The sequence below is a fragment of the Spodoptera frugiperda genome, chromosome 28 (genome assembly GCF_023101765.2).
Source record: "Spodoptera frugiperda isolate SF20-4 chromosome 28, AGI-APGP_CSIRO_Sfru_2.0, whole genome shotgun sequence".
NCBI classification, from domain to species: Eukaryota; Metazoa; Arthropoda; class Insecta; order Lepidoptera; family Noctuidae; genus Spodoptera; species Spodoptera frugiperda.
The window spans coordinates 1,382,129-1,403,336 of NC_064239.1; the positions used below are offsets into that span (position 1 = coordinate 1,382,129).

The window sequence follows — 21,208 nt, forward strand, 5'->3', positions numbered from 1 at the left end:
TCGACAGTAGCGCCGCCAGCGGGTATTGCGAGAGTTGTGTGTGTACACAGGGAGCTTTATTGCGTACGTGCCCGCCGACCCTGTTTAATTTGTTGACATAAATAGTGAGGGCACTCGGGCAATATGATGGTGTTTTTAAAAATAAGGTGGAGATATTAATCGATGTTACTGCCCGGTCGGTCAATATTGGCACTATTTTGAGGGCGTGTAACTAGGATTTGTTTGTTGTCCTATATATTTAAAGACTTTAGCAAATAGAGCGCGTGCTCTTTTAATGTAATGGCTACAATTTCTAGTAGTACTTTATAAATTAAGATTTAAACGTATTTGTCTCTAGAGGACATTAACCCTAATCTTTATTAATTAAAAATCGACTGTCATCTTATTCAAATAAAGTATAAAATAGTACTTAATACGAATTGACAATCGTATGTGCTGCCAACGTTAGGCTGGGTCCACGCCACAGAATTATATTAGCGATGGAGAATTTTATTACATTTTAATATGAAGTATTTCCACAATATCTCTATTGGAGGAAAAATCTTTTGAATTTTGATCAGTACTCTCTTTTATGCGGGCTACGAGAAAAAAATGCTCTTTGATTTTTTTTTTATTTTCGTTCGGAGAAACTTAAAGGGATTCTCAGTAAATCGAGCGATTGATCTAATAAGTTGGTCGACATAAACTGTAGATAAACATAGTTCTTATTATTTTTCTTACCATGTTCTATTTTTAACCGACTTCAAAAAAAAAAAAATTTACGCATTGAACACGATTAGTTCTCGTTTGAAGTTGGTTTTAGAATTTTATTAAAGCCTTTGCGCTGTGTTTCTGTCTCTATTTAAGATCTTTATATTAGAACATAACATGACATAATATCTCAAACTTACCATATTTTCAAATCCTACTTAAAGTTACTTACAGTTAAATATAATCGTAGATAATGAAACACACAAGCTGCGGTCTAGTACTTAAAAATAAAAACACAAATAAACTAAAATTATTAATATACCGTATTTTAAAGCCTACATATAATCACCGTCTCCAAGACAACAGTAAAACCGTATACCGCCATTAAAATATATTATGATCTTTTAAATCGGCCGCCTGCAGCTCACATCAAAATCGTTATTTTTAGTGTCGTATGTTCACCGGCTCCGAACAGAGATTTCGCGGCAAATTGAATGTCGGGCGTCGCAAGCGTTCGATATTTAAAATTTAATATTGCATCAGCTGCCGGGAGCATTATGAAAATTTTTATACCATAGAGTTTACAATGAACCTCCGTGGTTGAAGTTTTGACGGAGTTTGAAATAGGTTTGTAGTCCTGTTGATAATTTTAAGGGAAGTGAAAAAAAATTAATATATATAGTAATTTTTCGAATTTCCATTTTAAAATTATTAATTTTGGAGGAAAGAAACTCTAAATTTGTAAAACATTCCTTCATTAACTAAAAATCACGGTTTATTCCCGTATTATTAATAGAGAAAAAAAAGCGCAGCCAACTGACGCGTTTGACTGACGATTGACTGCTCATGATGCAGAGTCCCTCTATGACTCGGAATCTAGTAGAGCTTTTCTCCATTAATAATACGATTTCAGTTAATTTAATATGTTAACGATAATTATTATTAAAAAAACATTGCCTAATTCATTAATTATTTTCTTTTATACACGATCTAATCTAAATAAACATAAGCTCCAATTAAAATACCGATTACAGAGCTTCGTTACTTCAACAGAAAAAAACTTAAAGACAGTCTTTACCCATGAAATCCCGGTTCGAGTCCCGTGGGACCCAAACGTTTAGAGTAAAATTAGTCAGAGTGCTAGACTCTTTAGTCCATTCTCTTAATTATGAATTAACTGAGTGCTTTCCTACCAACTACTAAGTACTTTGGAAACTGACTTCGGATCGGTATTAAAAGTTATCAAATTATTTTGTCTTTATCTTTATATATTTAAAGGTATTGATTTTTATATTATGTAGTTTCTAATTTCCTATTTTCATTATCAAAAAAATTAAATAAGTGTAGTAATTTGGTAAGTATAAGTAAGATTACTGTCTTAATAATTTTATAAATGTGAAAATTATGTGTATGTTTGTTACTCAATCACTTCAATATGGTTGAAGGGTACAGGAAGATTATTTTTTAAAATCTTAAACGTTACACTAGGATGTTCTCGTGTCGTGGGGTCGTGGCTGCGTTTACAATTATATAGGTTCACATACCCAGACCCGAAACAATAAAAAACAGAAATACAAAGAGTTACTCCGTGCGGGAATCGAACCCGCTATACGTTGCGGTGCTAGTTACAATATAGCCTTACATGCAATCTCACAACCAATCAAAGACCACCTAAGTAAGATTAAATTAGTTTATCTATAGTTACAAAAAGTGTAGTTAATTTGATAATTATTTTCATTGCAACTATGTAGCCTTTGTGTTACAGACTAACAAAGTAATACCGGTTTGTAAGAGAAAATGTTAACCGCAGTAAACTCTGTTGAAATGTGTAAGTAGAAGAAACGTCAGCAACATTTTATAAAGCGAGCTTAACTTAAATACAAATTAAATATGAATTTTTATATTGTATAAGTGCGTAAATGAGCAAACAAATCACCTGATGGTAAGCAATCGCCGCTATCCATGGTCACCCGAAACACCAGAGGCGTTACAAGTGCCGTTGTAAAGAATTGAAGGGTTGTTGGGAAATAGGTTAGGCAAGCGTGGTGATTAACACTTAAACTTTCGGCGTGTGGGTAGATAGCCATTGAAGTACTTATAGGCTGTAGGTTGATGAGTACTGAGTTAATAGTCGTTAGATTAACATACTGTTTATTAACTGCACAATTATTAATATAAGATAATGGTACATTAGCATACTTATAAATTCTAGTATATCCGCATCAATTACTTATTCGCGTTCACGACACTTTTCGCAAGTAATTCACTAGCAAAGGCTCATAAAAAAAAAACTAAAAAATATACTCCAACAAAATCGCCGCGTCATCGCATCAGCATTATTACTTTTCCTCTACAAAACACAATAATAACCGCACCAGTCGATTCGGTACCGGCCAAAAAGGTGAATAAAATCGGAGCCGACGGCTTTCGGCTTTACCGGCGATTTTTTCGTTTCACACCGCGAATCGTGCTGGGTAGGCAGAATCTGGCAATTTTAAAAACGATTCACAGAGAGGTCAATTTATTTTTGTTAACATTATTGGAACGGGGCGAGATTTTATTTGGTTCGCCGTAGTGAGTTGTTGGGATGTACGAAATTGTAGTTTGTGTTTTGAGTACGAAAAAGTTTAACTATGTCTGTATGCCTACATGATTATAGAAGAAAGTCTTTATATTCAGTCGAGATACTATTGACTAAAACATAATATTACTGTTATTTATTTAGTATCCTATATATCGTAATTGGATTTTTTGTTGTAATTCCAAAGAATCAGTACCATAAGTCACCATAATGAAGGTCTATTTTACCTTTTACGGCATATTTCTCTATTTTTAGCTCAGTAAGTCTATTTATACACATAATTTCATGATTCATTATACTCACGTCATATAGAATATCAAGTTCTATGAGTAGCATCACATCAAATGAAGGCATTTCAAGTATTAATTACCTGGATTGTAACTTGAAAGCTGATTACATTAAGGCTGATGTCTACATTCAGGTATTTCATAGCTCCAATTTAGAATTAATTTGGATCTATTACTGTCTAGTTGTAATCAAAATTCCTGCCGTAGTTTGTTATTTAATAGGGTTTGTGTGAAACGTTGTGGACTGAGTTTGATGTTTGGAACTGTGATTACTGGTCATGATTTACAAGTTCTAGTGAAAAACATTAACTTATTTTTGATCATCATAAACTGACAGGATGATAAATGCATCCTAAATACACAAACCATGGTTTTTATTTAAAAGGAACATTAAAAATCCCCTTAAAAGTCCACCCCTATAAAATCACTGACATCCCTTACCCATAAAAGCCGCAAAACCCGTTAATACACACGCGTATAAATAACAAAGTTTAAGTACATAAAATAGGTATATCGTCTGGCTAGATTTACGACGGGCTAAGTACTAGCCTTGGTCTCACGTTCATACCATAAAACAGTTCAAGTTGAAAGATGCGGGAATGGAATGGGGGGCAATACGTCTCCTTCTCTGAATAGTTGAGACATCGGTGGTTTAGATTTTTAGTGCACGTCGTTTCGGTTAATTTTAGGATGCTATTGCAGTTAAGTGCATGCTATGCGGGTCGAGATAAAGATCTAGATTTGGTCGTCTTCTTTATGGGTGGCGATGAACTTAGGTATTTTGAGCGGATAATTGAATGCTGGATTGGAGGAGTGTAATTGCTGCTTCTTGAACTGAAAGGAAGTCGTATTCTTGAGAGTAAAAGAATTGGTACGTCTTTTTTTAAGGGGAGTAAATTATCCAATACTTCTCCCGCCTTCGATGAGGCGAGAAGGAATGTCAGACTCTTACTGACTAAAAACCACTACGTACGTTCAAAGCAAATTCTTCCCTCGTTATCAAATCAATTTATTTACTGCCATACTCAGAGTCATTTAGTGGTTACTTAACCCAGTCCTTAGCAATTGTTTTTGGAACAAAATCGTTACTAAGGAATACATTAAGTAATCATGTCATCAATGTCTCTGAGTGCGGCAATTAACTAGATAGAATAACTTTACCATATTCTGTATGAAATACCTAATTGCTGCACTTTCCTCAATCAAAGATCAATTTTGTTGACAAGCTATATTCAACTCAAATACCACATACTGAGCTCATCAATTTGAATGCCATTGATTTGTTTATAAGGAAGGTTGAGTCAATCAGATCTGTCCAGGGGTCCCTAGTATGATCTAATGAGACCTTTGTACGTGGTTACCATAACAAGTGACGTTTCAAAGCGCACTAACGATGCTCAAAGATCCATAAAATAGATGAAGTAAATATGTATAATGCTATTTGCAAATATGATAAGCTTATAATTATTTTGCTGCATGTTTTCAGATTTTCAGTATATTTTCTAACGTTACCCCACACTATGATTTTCATCTGTGTTGTGGGTGCGTTTACAAACATAAAATGTCACATGAAACTCAGACTCGAAATAAACAACTTGTGCGCGAATCCGCTACACGTTGCACGACAGCCAGTTGCCTCGCCACCGCGTCAAATATAAGGTTATAAGACATCCCGTAACGAGATGTTTTTCTTCTAAATATCTATCTAAATTATCTATCACTTACCATCAGGTGAGATAGCGGCCAAACGTCGACCCATTAAATAAAAAATAAGAAAAATCTTTATGAGTATTTTAGTTTCAACGTATCCAATAGAAATCGTATGTCACAAAACCAAATCCAATACAAGACGATACACAAGCGTAGTGTAGATCAAATTTAATCACAAATGTATATCATCAGAATGTGTGCCAAACAGAATCGGTGTTACCAAGAATAACAATATATTCTACTTCTAGTAACAAAGTAACACATATTCTATCTATCGGTAGAATGTTCTACAATATAGGTACCAATAGGTAATTGAATTTCTAGGATAACTTTTGTTGGTATATTGTAAAGTGAATGTTTCTGCGAATTGTGTGAGATGGCCGCAATGGTGAAAATAGTGTGTGTGTCTGTTACAGTAGGTGATGTTTTCGTATCCTACCTACTGTCTAATCTTCTGCCGATTGATTAAGGCCGATATTTTACTCTTTAAGTGTTTAAATTCGATTGGTTTCAAGCTAATCTAGGGGCTCATTGCAAACCAACAGAGTAGGCTACGCGACTGGGTGAACTGTACCTTTAGTACGAGTTTGCTTTACGTTTAAAGAAAGTGCGTTTGACGGTTTAATTGGCCAGCTCGAATAAACTAACCAATCAAGGCTCGAATACAGCAAACTCTTATAAACTTGTCAAACAATGACATGGGGAAATTACATAATTTAATTAAATATTTTATGATATTATTAAAAACTGATAGCAACATTTAATAATTTAATTGTCAATGACCCAGATGCAGCATTAATTGATTCTTTCGGCTTGCGTGACAGCCTGCCAATGCACTTAACGAAGCGTCGAGAAGTAATTAACTTTTAATCAGTATTAATTCACATGTGGTCTCGGTTATCGGAAGAGGTTGGTCAATTATTGAATCGCTTTTAATGCAGACATTTTAATGAAAATGCTTTATTATGTTCAAAATGTATTTTTAGGTCATGGTGGTTATATTTCATAAAATAATTTTGATGAAGGTAATTCATTACCTACCTTCATGGAAAAGCCTTCCCTATAGGCTTTTTGTTAAACTCTTTCTCTGAAAAATTAAATAAATACGTAAGTTACTAACGTCCTTGTCTCTTTTATACGCCTAAACCACTAATCCATTTGTTGAAGATGAAGAATACAATAACATCACACACTTCGATTCATTTAGATTCAACACTGCAACACAATAGTTTAATCTCAAGATGATTTTAGTAGACTTCAAAACAAGACATTAAGAGTGTTTGACATTAATTCCATTTTGGCTGCCCAATTGTATAAATTATACCTTTAAAAAATCTTTTCCTCGTCTTCTTACATATAATTATACCTATATCTAAAGTAAACATAGAGGGATCTTCCCTGGACCAATTCGTTCGCGTGGCGGGCATCCGTCTCGGCCAATTACAATTACAGGGATATGCAAACTGCTCACAATCACGCCGAAAGTAATTTAAAATGTAGACGAAGATTGTTTTTACTAGATCTGGCCCTTTTATGCTGTGCTTTAGATACTGAAAAAAACAAATAGTTAGGCTAAAATTAGTAGGTTTTCATATACATATATATTTTTAAATTGATGTTAACAGTGGTCCATGTTTTCCTTCAGAAGTTTATAGACCTTTTTTTTCATTCAATAACTTTGCCCGCCTTGGGTGAGGCGAGAGAGAATATCAGCCTCTTACTGACTAAAAACCATTACGTTCCTAAGCCGGAGCCCTTGTACCCTGTAAGGTAGGCCCCAGCTTTGTGTCAGTGAAATTTTCAGCCTGGACCCTAAAATTATAGTTGGTAGCTTAGTAGCTTGATTAGCTTACGTCTTTTCTAACTGACAAACAAAAAATCATTTAGTTAGAAAATTGTACTACCGTGCCTATATTTTAACAAAATTAATTTATAAATAAAATATCGCTTTACCTATACGTTATTTCATTACATATAATGAGTAAGCAGAATGTGTTATCATAAACCTGACAAGTCATTGTGGTAAGTGAAGTCTTGCCTTATATTACAGCGATAATCATTTTGACCTACATTGCCGAAAACATCAATATTTTTTAAACATATTACTTGCAATAAAATCTTCGGTGGGGTGAGAGTTCCTTATGATGCGTAAAATTAGACAGCTTTATAAAAAATATATATCCTGTAACAATTGGTAACATTTTGATAAAGACCTACTTCATTGCAACTTTTACCTACTGCAATCTGCAACGCACCTACCCAAGCGTTTGTGGAAAACTGTCCTATGTCGTGATCGTCCATATTCTATTACATATTTCACGGGTTGCTGTAAAATAATGAGAACATGTTTTCATCCGCCAAATAAATAAAATTCTCAAGTAACAACTGAATGTTTTTTTACTGATTATAAACAAATTTGGTACTTCCAGTACCTAAGATATCCAGAATCCTAGACAGCGGTACCTTGAGCTCCCCGAGGGCGGTGCTAATAAGCTTGTAACAAATGACTCGACTGTTACAAAATACTCAGTGTGTGCTACCAACTGTTATAATTATAATTATAACAATCCTTGCTACACGAATAATTATTGTTTGTCTGTCTGCCTTATTAGAATACTCTTGTTAGGTCGAGCTCTCTGTTGTTTGGTTAAACAATATTGTATTTGCTTTGGGTTTAAATTTTTTGGTGGATATTATTTTGGAGTTTCAATGTTTATTTTTGTAATGGTTTGAAATGGTTATAGCTTTTAGATATATTCTACTTTTAAAACAACATTATATTTCTCGTTTTAATCCATGAAAGGGAATACCGTAACCAAGCCTAGCGCACGTAGATATAAAAAATATAAGTTACAAAATTATTAGGCGTATCTCTTGTCCAGTATTAAAAAATATATCAATAATGAAACATTACTTTTCTTCTGTTTATTTTTAACACATTATTACTTATTGTCGAAAATGTTATTTCTTTTTTCCTTGTCACATTAATAAACCTCGTATCCGCCATTTACATCGACATTTTCAAGACAAATTAAATAAAAGTAAATTCAATTTTGATCAGAAAACCTTTTACGACTCATTTTTAAATCACAAGGTAAAATAAATAAACAAGAGACTTGGAAAAAAATAACAAAGTATTTTTCTTAAAAAACAATTAAGTAGACTTATTTACTTATCAGTGTTTTTTCTTTATTTTCAGGTAAGTACTGAGGGATCGAAGCGAAATGGACTTTGTCAACAATGGTTGGGTTCGTTTTTAAAAGTAGTATAAGAAGACATAATATGTACAAAATTTTGAATAATAACAGCAAAATTTTATGTATTATACATATACCTGTATTCTTCAGTGCTTCTTGATGTATATTGCTCGAATAGCTCGTTTTTGCAAAATAAAAATTGATTCTACATCCGCGGCTCGACCCCACAGCAAAATACCGTAGGACATTATGCTGTGATAGTAACTAAAATAAACAAGCCTTGCTGTATTTACGTCCGTTAGCTGCCTAATTTGTCTAACTGGAAGGTATGCTACGCACTTGTGACACTTTAAATGGGGCAGGACAAAGAGATCACGTGGTGATCACTTACCATCAAGCTAGCTTTGTTGCTACTAATACTAGAAAAGTTGGAGCTCCTTTCACCTTTAACCTTTTTTAAAACGTTGTCCTACACTAGGATCCCAGATTCGTGCTCATACTGAGAAATTTTCGAAAAACCTGTGAATCGAACCCGGCTTGTCGTAACCAAGTCGTAAACCAAGGAATATCTTAACCAAGAACTTTCTTGAAACAAAACAATCCAATATTCACTGCAAATAATAATCAATTATTATGACACCCGTAAATGTTTGACGAGGAACTCGACTAGTTTCAAGCCATGCTAGAGGCTCATATATAAACTAGTCGAGTTCCTCGTCAAACATTTACGTGAGTAAGCCGATAACATAATAATTAATTTTGTATGTCTCACGAAAGTTACAATAAAATAATAATCAATTCTTTAAAATAATTATACACAAAAAAAATATCAAGAGTGACGGCGTCGTTTGTTGAAACGACACAATTACTTCGGACTCCGGGGCAACGGATACGCTACGACGATTCGTTGTATTACCCATTCTGCGTATTCCGTAAAGTGCGGGAATCGAACCCGCTGCACGTTGCGCGGCAGCCGGTTGCCCAGCCACCGCGCCAACCGTGCAGTCATAAAATGTATACTCTAGAATAATTTCAATTTATAAGCGTAAATCTCAGTAGGTACAAAAGGGAAAAGTGCTTAAACAAAATCCCTTCAAACCCCGGAAACTAGTCAAAAACTTTAATTAATCAACACCATGTAGATTAATATTTAGGGTTCCGCATCCAAGGTTATTCAGACGTCAGCATTAATAGGGAAGCAACGGGAGTTGCTATGACGTACGGAATCCACAAATCCGCCATGATGGATTGTAGTAAATGTGTTTTCTGTGCATTTCGGCAACTATATCCTGGCTGCACTACCGCTAGCTTCTGTTAGCAAATCTATTGAAATACATCGAAATGTAAGAGGCAGAGTGTCGACGTTCCATATGTGTAGTAGAGAGAAACCTTAGTGCCTTACGCTTTACTTGATTCGTATGTTTAAAACTTGGAGAAAGAATATGGAAACTAATACTAATGATATACGAATAAAGTTAGATAATAGGCAATGACGAGTTACTCGACATGCTTTTCACTCAGTTTTGTTTAATAATACTAAGGTGATCAAAATCCTTGATAATAGAATTTAGTTAAGGATCAAACAGTACCTTCTTCTTCTTCATCTGGAAAAAAATTTTAGCTACATCATCTTTCTGTCAAACTAACGTGTCCACTAAAACAATTGGAAAATATCCGATTCATGTACGAGTAACAGAAAGGTGTTGAAATAGTTTTAAAGAAATTCTTGCATTCGCGTCACTTTATTACCACCACAGTCGTGAAGATGATTCTTAAACCGTTTGCAATAACAAAGCTCTGATATTTCCACTCAATACTGCCATGGAACGCATAAAAAGCGCCTAACGGCAATAGATGGGTTTCACTGCATCCATTAAACAGATGAAAGTATGAACTCAGGGATTATCCACTTAATGCAACTGGGGCTTATGTCGTGGTGTATGGGATGAGAGGTAGCGGGCTTATGGTGTGTATGTGGCGAGTGACGGAATGCTGACTATAACATATGAATTGGCATAATAAAGTTTGATCTTAAAACTTTTTTTAGTCATGGGAATATAATTTTCTTGTTTAGAATAAAGTGACTTAGATTTTCGTTGACATCTCTCGTCTTGGGTGAGGTGAGAAAGAGTGTCAGACTCTTACTGACTAAAAACCACCCTGTTCCTACTCCAACTCTTTCATACAAAGCCCCGGTTACCGTTGTAATTGTAATAATAACGTTTTAGTCAAATACGAATGACACGTCGAATGTCAGAAACGTCTAGAGTAAGACATAAAATTGACCACGACATCAGCCGGTTGAAATGAAATGATGAAATTAAATGAAATGATATTTATTACTGTAAGTAGGTAGTATAAAATAACATTTTTACACGCCAATATTTCAAATAGCTTGATGAGGCAATATAACTCCTCCCAACCAATCCATATAGTCATAACTTTACTTACGTCTTGATAACCGACTAGTTTATGATATGATAAACAATACAATGTAACTCACCATCTCTCACACCAACGAAGACATCCCCAAATCCATTCCCGCTACTAAGTTGCCTATATCTCCAACATACTTAACCTAACACTATTCGAAAACTTCACAAATTTCGTCTAAAGAATTCAGCCATTCAAATTCTTTAACACGTCCAAACGCTATCTTGTTATAACTTGGACAGCATACGTGAAAGTTTAGCCGTATGTTCTCTTGAGCTGTAAAAGTGACTCCGTAATTTATCGGCAATGAAGAAAGTTCCTCTGTGAGGTTCCTGCTGCAATCTTACGTGGACAGGATCCTGGAGGTTACTGCTTTAATGACACCGCCTTAAAAACAACTTGGATCAAGTTATACTTAAGATTTTTTGTTCAGAGTCCTGTGGGATTTCGTTTGTTTATTTTTCGTTTAGTGTTGCGTGTTGAAGGACATCAAGGAGAATGTGTCTCTAAGGGATGAGCTGGATGGTTGTATGGCTGCAGGTCACGTAGACTCTGTTGTATTTTGTTTTTCTATAATATTATTATAGTGGTGTTTTATTTATTGGGAATATTTTATTATTATTTCACATAGTATTTAACTTTAGAGATATTCAATGTTATAATCACTTAAATGCTGGACACAATAAAGGTTGCAGGATGTAGGTTGTTATCAAAATTTCTTATCTATTTTTTAAATTTAATATGGGCAAATTACCTGATGGTACATCGATTAGCGCCACCATGGACACCCGCAACACCAGAGGAGTCACTAGAAGCCCATGTTTAGCCATGGGCCTATTTCGACTGAATTAAATGTAAATAAAATGTTGTAATGATTGATATTAATCATCTCCAATTTGTACAAATCTGACGACAGCTTTTTTATCTGCTATATGTATTATGTAGATTGATAGGAACTTAAGAAGTTGTGTTATAAAACCCGGAACAAAACGAGCAATGTACATCAAACTGCTATTATTAACGTCTTAATGAATAGTAAAACATTTGATGTACCTAGTTTATGAGGTAATCAGTGTTTATTTACTTGTATTATCTATATTTCAGTAGTAGTTTACGTAAATTAAATTGTATAACTGGGTAGCTATTTTAAATTATTATGGAGGATAAAATTTCGGACGCACTTTTTATCTAAAATAATTATATAAAATATTAAAGATTTTTTTATGCTTGATCATTACTAAATAAATAATACAAGAAATCCTGTATCGTTAATAATCAAATATCTTTTCCGTTAGATCATAGTACAAATAAAACAGGAAAATCAAAAAGCAACTTTAAAACCCCACCATAAAAATCATTTTCAATTGTTCCCAAAGATATGCTATACCTACATGATTATTACGGTTATGTCTCTCACTACAAACATGTTTATACCACAAAAGACATTAAAATTTCATTTTATAATCCATTGCGTGTTTCCCGCAATATCACTTAAACAATAAAAGATTCAAGCGCGTTATGGAATTCGAGGCATGCTAATGTGTTTTTGTATCATCTCTAACTATACGTGCATTTTGGAGGAGGAGCAAGACTGTCTGTTTATATATGGGATTGAAATGAATATAGCTAAGCGATTAGTGTTATTAGTTTTAGTTTCTAAATGGTTTATTTAGCTTGCCCGTTTGTTTGTTTGGGCGAAATTTAGTAATTGTATATTTCTTCCTGACCACAGATCGTTTAGATTTCTAGTACAACCAATAGTGTGTAAGAATTATTATTCTTGATGACAATACACATTAAAACCTAGGATGCCCAATAACCTCCTTCCTAATCCCCGATTCCCCAACAATCCTTAAATAGACACATGTAAACTGCAAAATAATCACTAAGCAAAACACATTAAAGATCATTTGCAGAAAAACAAGAAATAATAAAACAGATTTAAACAATAACCGCACATCTCCCTCAAAAGCTAAGCAATGGTTTATATTTTCCCAAATTCATTGTCTTTGTAACTTACCATCGCCTTGGATACAAGACACTGAATTTAATTAAAAGAAAAAAAAAAACGCTGCCAACCACTGTTGTTTGCCAAAGTAAGGATTATCGTGTTTAATTAAATGCTATCACGGTGCTATCAGATTTAGACAAACGATAATTAATTGTTTCTTCCTTTACGGGGTGATTTTTTAAATCTGTTTTGAAGGATAAACAAAAAAATATACGTAGAATTACTTTTTTATTTTTCGTGTGTAAATATTTAAATTTGGTTTTACATAATTATCTAACGGTGATGGTGGAAAATTCAAAAGATAAATGATTTACGTATCACTTCAAACATTCTCTACTAGTTTCAAATCACTACCGGGACTGACAAATTATAAACAGCGATCACGCTGTCGCACAACCAATTTATTTAGTTTTTTTTTATATTCAGCATGAAAAATCTTAAGTATTCGTTATATTTATATTGTTTTTATCAACTAGTATTAATATATAAGATATAGAGTACTGCATAAAAAAACTTAAACAACAAAATCCCATTTTTATCAGACAAAAAAAGACTAGTATTTCACCTCCCAATCCCAATCATTACGAACTCTTACAAAGTTGAACGCACTAAAGGCTCTTTCTCAAAGTGAACAAAACTTTATGGCGTGATGCTCTTAGCGGAGCGGGCAGTAAGCTGTACCCGTAGCTTTCATTGTGACATTGACCCGACTTCAAACGCTAAAACACGGTAAAAAGGTAGTTGCCTCGTATGCTCCAGGATTATACTACGTAATGGAAATGCTTTCGTTAAGTGAAAGTTATAAAGGTGCTCAAGAAACCACTTCTTTTGATGATCAGGTGTAGCGAGGAGAGAATAAGAAATATACTGAGTTTATTAAATTGTATAACTTATGACTAAATAATTTTATTGTCTCCTTTTGGAAATGGAAGGCTAAGTAAAGATAATTGAACCGAATCATATTTCAAAAAATATTAAATTGTATGCCAGGTGCCGAAGCCGTACATCGATAAAGCCTTAAAATGCCGCCAACAGGCGAACACAATTACGAACATTACGCGTCAATCACAAGCAAAAGTTTCCTTCAAAAACCTCCGCGGGAGTTTCGCGCAATCACAAACATTGAAAGAGGCGTCGTCATAGCAACGGACGGTTCTATGCGCAGTCGCGTCCACAGCAAACTCCGCCCCTACGACAGCCTGTTGCTTGCCGTATCTGCCGGACGCCAGTTACCTTTCAGCATTCATGGACCCACATCCAAAACAATATCAATCCGGTAAACACTAAAATCACCGTCAATAAAGCTTAAAGTTCTATGACAAAAATATGGTTTAAAAATTAATCGAGTCAATTTTGAATGTGCTATTACTAATTGAACTTTAAAACTTGTACGTGAAGTTTACCACGCTGTCCCGTTTCTACTCACGTGCCTGCGTGCCTGCGTCTCGCTCGCGCGTTCATGAAGGCCTGCGAAATCAGGTATCTAAATGACATTATGTTGAAATGAAAATCCCGACGAAATAGGGAATGCGTAACGAGATTTGTTAAATGTTGTCTGTCCCTGTACATTTGTATTTTTTCCTTCTAAATATTGCAGAGGATTTCGCTCTGATCGGATTCAAGTTCGGCTAAAACGAAAATGTTGTTTACGTTGGTAATTGTGTTTATTTTCGTCGTATAATGATACTGACTGGGTTATTTTCTAAAAAATATTTTGTAGAAAATAATATTATTTTTGTTTTATAACCGCTTCAAATAACTCGCAAACGAATGTCCTTATACATAGACTATCATTATTATCGCTTCACCCATTTTCAAACTATTTCATATACTTTCATAATCCTTCACATGTGCGTCTAATGTGTACTATTTCATAACAAACGTAGAAGAAACGTGTCTCGCTAGAAAGTTTAGTTCTGAAAATTGCTACGGTGTGGCGCTAGTAGGCCGCTTCGTTTACGCAGAGTTGGAACTATCAAAACACTGCGAACTAAAAATCTATGAGTAGGCCAAAATGGTTTTAGTATCATTGTAAAATAATATAAAATACTAATATAAATTGACTTATTTAGTAATAAATTGTTGTTTAATGGAATACATGTGATAAACTTAGGAATCCATTAAAATTGGGTATTGAATTCGTCGGATCCAAATTGCCTATTGGGTGCGTTGATGAGATTATTCTCTTTTAACAAATCGGAGACATGTTAAATTGTACATGTAATAAATCCTTACGTAACTAACTACGTCATGAATAGTTATCGTGTTGTGATTACTTAAATCTAGGTGTAATTACATGAGCCAAAGTATGACATTCATAATTTCATAATAACGACTGGTTTTTGAATATTTGTCAATGTTCCACAATACTTGTTCTATTATTTTCACGTTCCGCTTTTTTTTCATCCTCATCTATTACTCAAGTTCCACACAAACCACAATTACCATTAATTGTAACTATTACGTTGTAATTACTGTACTAAATTGAGTAATTATTAGTTTTAAATAAAATGTACTCATTAGGCTAAACGATACACTTCAAATTAGAAAAACTACTTAATTATTTGACCTATATTATAGTACACGCAAATCAGCATGTTCTATGCATGGTATATTGCTAATATGTTACATTTCAAAGCTAATTATTACATAATTATATTATTATTCAAAACGAAGAAATAATTATTTTTACACAAACACAATTAAAATTACTAAAGCTAATGGTAGAACCGAATATATTTATCACGATCCTTACTCTTTCTGCGGGTATATTAAGTGCGAACTGGGGAGTTATAAATACATATTTAAAAGAGACCGGAAAGCTGCATTCTATGAGATATCTGCTCTCTAATCAACCTGTGCGGCGTGGAGGTTAAGACAAACATTTTTTGTTGAGAACGTTTATAGTTCATTGAGTCATGGGATTTTTTTAACGGTGGAAAATCGTCCAATTCTTCTCCCGTCTAAGGTGAGGCAAGAGGGAGTGTCAGACTTTTACTGGTTTAAAACCACCCTGTTCCTACTCTTTCAGTCGGCGACCCGGTAAACCCGCTAGGTAGTCCGCAGCTCCAGTGTCATGGGCTGTTAGTAATATTAAATCACACGCAAAATGCATTGCTCCTGTTATTTCGCAGATATTTGATATTATATTATCAATCAAACATTGAGAACCCAGATACAATTATAATGTTTAGATAAACACAACCATTATCGATCGACAATTTCATTAAAGTAAAACCAACCAAATTGGCTATTGTTGTTTCATTTACACACAACAGCGCAACGCCTCAAGGCGATCAGGCAACACCTAATAAGAACAATATAAGCTCCTTACAATATGAGACAGAGAAAATTACGCCATTCGTCTGCCTTGTACATGCAAATTAGAATGTTCGCGGACACATATAAATCGCCTCGTTCACTGCCTTGGAACTTCAAAGTACTGTTACATCTATTATAATCCCTTTGTAATTTACTTGCCAAATAATTGAAAATTATTTGCGTTTATTTTGATTGTTTGCTTTTTGTTGGGTTGTTGTTATGAGCTGTGTTACGCTTTGTATCTTTAGCTGTCTTCTTTTTGATGTTAATCAGGTTAATCAATGATAGTTTTCTTTCCGAATATTGATATATTAATATGGGTCAAGTATTGATCTTAATAAAAGAAGTTTAGTTGCCAATAATAATTGCAACGTATAATTATTACTATGATAAAGAAATAAAATCACACTATTATTAATATAGAAATTCAAGGGCATAAAGTCTACATGAAAATACGTACTGTAAACTTTACACCTCACTTATAAAGATAAAAGATAAGCGAACATAATATTTCCATGCTGACAATAATGAAGTGAAAATCAGTATCTTTGGTAAAAGAAAGTTCTGGCAACACGCCAGCAACAGTCTAAGATGACAAAGAAGATACACGAGAAATGTTGGGTAATTCAATATATCACCGACAAAGAGCTTCACTACTACAGAATTTGATTACATCCCAACAAAATTAATACTAAGGCCGCATTAGACAACCCTAACTTTTATGACAAATCGTGTTCTGATTAATCCAAAATACTTATAAGAAGGCTGTAATCCGAATAGACACGGATTGTTCCGAAAGCCTGTCCAAACAATGTCAAACAAGTTCGTCGAAGTGTTTCAATCAAACGATCCACAGTTTCTGACAATTAATTAAAATCTGAATGGGACTGTAGCAAAGTACAATACAAATTGTATCGATTTACCAAAACTTGTTGAGGTAGACATTAATATAATACGAATTTTGTTCAGCGTATTATGTTCCTACGTTGTTATTGTTGGTAGCCGTCTTTGTTATTGTTTCAGTCGTAAGAACTATGGAGGACTGAGTTCGTGTAATTCTTACATAGTTTGTTAGTATTACATAGTTCATTCGTGAAAATATTTGTTAGTTCATAACTGTACCATTAATTTTGGCCTATAAAAAACGCCCAAGCGATTTATTACTATTCTAAACCTTACCGGCAACTATACAATAGTATCGCTTCGTTCCTTTGACACTTTCAAGACCTCTAAAACTTAACCAAACTTGACTACATTATTCCCAGCCTTCCCTCATGTAATCCTAGACCCTACTTGTCGAAACTCTTCAGCAGTTCAGAGGCAGCATTGGTGCAGCCATGTAATCTGGCAAGTTTAATTCGAGTGCGAGTGTGAATAAAAGCAGGTCCCATCCTCACACTGTGGAATGGCAAAAGTTAGCTTGTTTATTCTCACTTTAGAGGTACTACGGCACGCAAATGTTAGGTGTGAAATACCGGCTGACTTATTGCTTTAAAGCGGTGCCGAGAATGGGATGTTATTGTGTACTTCTGAAACTTTTTTAAACGTATTGTGAGCTCTAGTATATTGTTCGTTGCGTCGGTATCAAAAAGTTTTTATTTATAAGCGGCATTGGAATTTTTAGATGAGAGCAATGCAATAAACGGTGTGCGTCAGCGTAATGCTTTGAAAATAATTCACAAATTCCAACATTTTTAATGTTTGCAAATTACTATGTCTGGGAATTTAGTTTCTCTTAATTGGCAATTTGAAAGTAGCTCTCAGCAATCAATAAATCACTTTGTACGAAATGAAATCAACTCTGGAAAGGAATTTATATTAACAACATTTGCATGGAAACTATTTAAACTCCTCGAACATCTTGTTCGCATCGAAACCGTTCCTTAATGGTTTCCAAACCGAAATTTGATTTGTGAGACTACTGACTTACCGAAGGCTTTCGCAAGGAAATCAATTTGGCCCACAACTATGTCACGATCGCAACACGGTTGCAGATTCTGCAATCAAACTAATGAGATGAGTTCTGGCCTAATCCCTGTTACAGCCTTATTGACGGACCCGGGACCCGAAACTTGCACAATCTCGAGACCCCTTTACTAGAACGTAGCTTCAAAATAGTTGTGTACCTATTTCATTATGGTCATAGTAACATGGTTAGGAATACGTTTAGCCTTTATATCATTAGTAGTACGTATAAAAGTATGGCTCGTTAAAAAGTGGTTTTAATTGTAATCATCCTAATCATTTTACTATGTGTGTTTAAACATTTACATCATTTAACTTAGTCTGCAATTCATTAATAACTTCATTGATGTCTCATGAAACGGAATTTAGTCCTAATATGCAATTATTAATGTAATTAGTAGTCAGTTATCCATGCTCCCTACATTAGTATAATCCCCTGTGGAATTGCATTGAGCAATGAAAGATTACCTTAATTAAGTTTGCTTTTAAGCTTAGTCGATTGATTGGGGGATAAATTAACAAGTTTTGATGTTAACAAGCCCGTGTTAACAATTTAGAATAAATTTAGTTTGATTTAGATTTGATTAAAGTGTAATTTAAAATATTAAGCAACTGTTTGTCAAGCACATACTATTTTGGCAAAAAAGTCTCTAGTCTTGAGGGATTAAGTCCGATTTCGTTCACAACGGTACGGATGTACCAAGTTTAAACTTCATTTCCTAGGAAAGGATATTAAGGATTAAAAGTTTTCTAGCCCTAATCCATTGAGACAGCCGGTTTGCTGGGTGCGGAGTTGGACGAACCAAATCTAGGGATCTAAGAAACCGAGGAATTTTGGTTTTATTGTTCTAGACAGACATCAGATTTTATGACGATGATGTCTTCATCTAAACATCTATCAAACATTTAAAAAGAGAGAGACTTAAATTTTCTCGAAACGTACATACAAAACCAGTTAAAAGGTAATTTGTAAAATTAATCTTACTCCGTGTTACAAATAATTCATAATTACAGCTCAACACTTACCTAAAGTGTCACTTTAACAACAATTAAAGATCCGTCAGTCAAAACATTAATATATTTAAACAGAACGAAATTAAAAAGGAACACCCGTCACAGGTAACCGATTACGCAACAACAAAAGGCAAAATTAATTCCGAGCAAACGAGATAAATTCAAGTTTTATTTTAAAACAAAACTCTCGAACAATTTTGGGAATTGGCGGCGCGATTAAGATTCATTATGCCTGTAAAGTTTTATCTTGAGCGCCGAGAACCAGCTTGAGAACTTGTTCAAGAGCAATAAAGCATTTTGGCAGATTTTGAAGTGGTTGGGAGATTAAATGTGCATTACGCGTCGACTGCGACAGATGTAGGAGAAACGTTCGGGCGCCCGCCAGGAGTCGGCCTGGGACCAACCAACCAATCTACGCCGTTTTGTTCAAAAGATTTCTAGTGTTGTCGCCGTCAGCCTCTATTGAAACATTTGACGGTTATTGAGTTTTTCCGCCAAATACACTTTTATAAATGTTGAGGAAATGTAAGGAATTGCGATGTGGACAAGTGAGAGATATTACTCGCATGATGAAATCTTTACGAACAAAATTTGTTGGTAGTTTTATATTTACTCTACCATATTTTCCTGTTGTAGTCCATCAGTGAGGTAGCATGTAATATAAAACCTACTGCGCTAACTTTCATAGGTTTCAGCGAAAGGAAAATATTAAATTTTCAACCAAAAATCGCTGAATTATGAAATAAAACCCGAAGGAAGCCTGTCCAAAAAATGTAATCGAAACCAGTCGAAAAGCGTAACGCGGTTCGCGAGAAACTCAACGTGAATTTTTAATCAACGTAACAGATCTGAGTTTTAACGGGCATTTAATTATATCGAGAGTGTTTGTGTTACTAGCAGCAGACCGTGACTTTACCTACGTTGCTTGCTGCTTTTAGTTTTGGGTAGTTTACACTTCAACAATATTTGGAAGCAGCTTAGCGGATGAGTTTGAAACTCGATGTTGTTAAAGTTTGGCAAAAAACAGCACCTACTACATTGTTGGTTATTTTGAATTTTAAACATGTATTTAGTGGATGTTAAAGCATCGATATTTTCAAAACTCTTTGGAGTTCCAGATTTGAAGTAAAACATATAGTTGAGTTCAAAATAATTCATAAAACATGATAAACATTGCTCATCAAAGACATCAGCTCCCTGAAAATATTTAAAATGACATTCTAACAAAACCAATAACATTATAAAGCCGCTCAAATACTCTAAAAATCCATGTTTCATAAAAGTAATGTTATAATTAATAATGCAACAACACATAAAAAGTGCAAAGAAAATAATGAAAATATCCGTTACAGAACCTGGCCGTGTTGTGTGGAACAATGAGATGGACTGACAGTTTTTCCGTATGCTGCGGTAGTTTCACAGAAACTGACAAAAACACGCTCCCAGCGTAATGGATACCGATGTGCTTTTAATTATTCCATTTATCGGTATATTCAATGTAAAATGAATGGTAACATTCTTGTCTTTTTTAATGTAGGGATTCATGTAAAATGTTGAATACGTTTTGAATTTTATCCCGTATAAATAGAATTGTTTTTTGTTAATCATCATCGATAATAATAATCAAATCAGGTTCTATCAGTGAACAATAAACTTTGATACTTAGTTCTTAGATCACATTATAATAATATAATATAATAAATCTTTATTCGCCGAAATATGGTACAAAAAAGGTGGTAACAGTTAATTATGTAGCTAAACACATTTCGCCTTCAGTAGGCATGCGAAAACTTAGGAACTTAGGAACTTAAATAACCCTATTATTACATATAAAATTATATTCTATACTTAAAAAATTCTTCTAGGGTATAGAAGCACTTTTCAATAAGCCAGTCTTTTAATTTTCCTTTAAATTTCGTGGTAGGTAGCTCTCTTATTTCTCTAGGAATATTATTATATATATTAATTATCATCATTGAACTATTTTTCTTATGTAAAG

The 21,208-nt window shown here is 34.2% G+C and overlaps 1 protein-coding gene across 21 annotated transcripts in view; it reads left to right on the forward strand.

Annotated features, from left to right (window-relative positions):
- Positions 1-21,208, forward strand: part of LOC118264903 (CUGBP Elav-like family member 3-B) — a 628,396-nt gene that overhangs the window by 274,509 nt on the left and 332,679 nt on the right. The gene's annotated exons all lie outside the window — the stretch shown is intronic.